We start from the raw sequence: 3,660 nt of genomic DNA on the forward strand, positions 1-3,660 counted from the left end.
CTATGTTTTAATAGGCAGGTGAGCATAATGGGTATCACATGACATGTCATCAATTGTTATCATTAACTCTAGAATTGAAAAAAAAAAAAGTTTTTGCAGTCTGTGTCAATGTTCTTCAAAGAACTAGTATAAAAATCCGGGGAAGCTGACGAATTACAACTCAGCTGAGGAAATTTTTATGCCACAATCAATTTTACTGAAGAGAAATGAAATTTCTTTCTCCTTGAAAATTACGACTTATCTTTAAGTCTTCCATTTGATCCATTTTCTCCACTTCACTGATGGTTTCCCTTGGAGTCCAGCTCAATTGTTTGTTTTCACTGCCAGAAATGATTGCCTTTTCGTTTCCTCGGATAATCTATTCTAATTTCTTGCAAATGAAGGCTGATGCCTTTTCGCAAAGACAGCAGTTCCCATACTTTAGAAACTCCCTCCTTAAACTTGGACAATCCTGTGAGAGACACCTTGATTTCTACAAAAGAAAGGAGGATCAAGCTAACTTGATAGTAAACTCTTGATCATTCTTAGCCTAGGAAAACAGCAAAAAATAAATGACCATATTTTCTGTTCAGGCTTACTTATTTTTTACAAAATGTCAGAAAGTGTTCATAGTTGTGCAGAGGACTATACCTTATTTAACTTGATTAACAAGAAAACACCCTCTACTATCGGCTTTGTCCTCCAAACTCTTAAGGGTTGTCACTGATGAATCTTTCCTGCTTCGCATTTTTACAAAATGATCAGCGGCTCAGGCGTTTTGTGCGTGTTTTCATGTCACGTACGCCACATTGAAGCTTCCAACCTAAAACTTGCCAGTGGACTGGGATCAACAAGACTTTTATAGAGTTAACGTTGCCAGGGTAAAAGGCTTTAGCTTGGCTTACCTGCGTGTGATACATTTTGAAACTTCTCGATTTAACATCAAAAGTTTTGCACGAGTTCTTCTCCTTTTCTTCAGAAGTTTTCCCGTCCATCTTGAAAATTACCCAGAATGCATATCGAGGACAATAGGCTGAGCGAGAGGGCCCTGGGAAGACACGAGTTACCAGTATCTTCTGGGTAATTTCAAAGATGGCGAACGAAGTTGGCTATCGATGCAAAATATTGGACCTTTAGCAATTCTTTATTCAGTAAAGGGCTAAATGTAACAAGTCTTCTGAATCATGCCTGGGTTATGGTTGCCAGTCTGAATACAATGTAGGCCATACAGGATGTCACGTTGAACCAATGTACAGATCTTCTAGTACGAGGTAAATGTTTATAAGAATTATTTATAAGAATTATTTATAAGAAATATGGACTGCAATCAGTATGTGGACTATTTAAAGGATTCTCGATTCTGGCTACATCCTAGCCTTTCATTGATGATTGTCAGCTGGAATCCTCATTAAGCTTCATCAGATTATAAGATGATACGTATGCTACTACTCTTCATATGTCATAAACAGCTTCATGCATTATATTTGCAAAGTAATTAAACTTTCCATTTCAAGTAAACTTTTTTTGTAAACCATTAACCAGCTTAACACTAAAAATTTGATATTCTGGTATTATGTTTTTGTATTTCACTCTAGATTCGAGATTTCTTATTTTAAGCCAAAAATTAGCAACAAATCATAGGAGAATATTTTTTTCTTCAATTCAGAGATTCAAAGCAGTCTTGAATTTAGAGTGTTTCTTTGTCTTGCGTAGAAGTGTAAGACTAAAACTGAAACTATTTTATGAAAACTTTTTCGGGGATTCACTGTTTGTGCTTTTAGTTAATGTCACTTACTTTGTGGACCAAAACACAAACAGTGAATGTGGGATTTGTTAGACCCTGTGACCCCATGCCTCTGGAATTTCTGCCATGGTTAGCATTGAAGCCTTTTCGTTAGGCAACGAGTTAGTGCATGTTCAGGCTGTTCCTGGTAGTTCCATTGACAGTCCAGTTGTGACTCCAAGGCATGACAATGTTAAGTAAGAAAAACCTCATCGAATCTTTAGTGGTGAAATACCCTTACCACAGAGGCTATTGGAAATTCCAGAAGGATGGGATTGGTCAATTACATATTTTTTTAAAGATAAAAACCCTGTTTTCCTTAAAAATCACTATCTTTTAAACTTTTGAAATTTGTATTCTTTGGCGTCTTCCCTTTATGGAGTAATTGTGAAATTACACTGAGAGTAGGATGAGATATTAAAATTGGTATCCACTTGGCAGTGGCGAGATTGGGCGAGTTTGTGCGAGATAATGCGAGTTTAGGCGAGTTAAGGCGAGATAAGGAAATTTGAACATAATCTCAAGTTGCGAGTTAGGGCGAGTTAAGGCGAGTTAAGGTCCCAGAGCAGGCCTACAAAATCTAAGCCTGTTCCATGTATACACCTATTTCATTTAATGTTGCTTCAGAGAAGAATGATGTATGATCCATTTTTTCATTATTTCAATGAACTTGAACAAAACTTAACTTCCCACTACAAAAGGGTTTACCATAGTGCACTGCAGGCTATGAAACATGGTTCACAGGAGCAACCTTAGTTGAAATAGGTGTATATGATGCACGAGTGTCATACGGTGAAGTCGTGGAAAAACGTCTTCACTTTGAAGACAAATAAAGCCACTGGCCTTGACGGTATTTCCGATCTATTTCGCCACGGTTACTTGGAGCTGCTGGAACATCTATTGCTGTGTCGCTGGCTAACCTATATCTACGTAGATTGGGAGAAGCTAAAGTTTATGGTGACTGGAAGGTATCCAGATTAAATCCCATATTTAAGAACGACGACGAGCCAGAGAAAGTTATCGTACATTGTCTATGCTAGGCGTACCAAGCAAAATCCTAGAGTCTTGTGTCACCGACTCTATTGTAGATCACGTCTTCACTTGTAATCAGCTAGTAACTGAATATCAGTGGGCCTACCGTAAGGGCCACTCTACAAATTTACTATTGGCACACTTAACAGAGACCTGGAGACACGCCCTAGACTCCAACCTTGTCGTTGGCGTATTATTTATTGACTTCCAAACGAGAACGGCAAAAAGGCAATAGGTTTGGATTAGCAAAACAACAACTTTGCACGAGCATCACGCTTTTTTGAACATTTCTTTGCCGTCACTTCACGATTACGACGTGAAAGTGCCTAATTTCACGTATTATGAGGACGTGAACACAAGACAACGACTTTCTTTTTTTTGCCTTTACTTTGACACAGTCCTTTAGAATTGAACTCCGGAAAAATTTGCCAACTTTTGACGAATTGAACGAGATAGAATAGGTGTGATGCTAATCCACTTTTTAAGTGACGTTTCCGTAGCCGTCGCCGTCGTAATTGCTTAAGAAATCTCCCTAATGTTCCATCAATGCAGCCGTCGCTTATTGCCCTAAATGTGAGCCAATAATTAAAAACGATAAAAACACTGCAAGTTAATTGACGAGTTTTAATGAGTATCTCGTTTAGAAAACATTTGAATATCGGAAATGAAGCTTGGCATTGTGTGAAGTGCCAAGGCAGGCCAGTTATAACATGCTTAATAATAAAATTTTAGCCAGCTTGGTTTCCATAAAAGCGTTGGGGTACAGTATGAGGTCCTTGGTCCGGCCGGCCCCTCGTCCGGCCGGTTTTACTTTGTGATGAAATTTTCGGGAAGAAAATAAGGTTACAATACAAACGAAACTTTCC

The sequence above is a fragment of the Porites lutea genome, chromosome 4 (assembly GCF_958299795.1).
Source record: "Porites lutea chromosome 4, jaPorLute2.1, whole genome shotgun sequence".
Classification (NCBI taxonomy): domain Eukaryota; kingdom Metazoa; phylum Cnidaria; class Anthozoa; order Scleractinia; family Poritidae; genus Porites; species Porites lutea.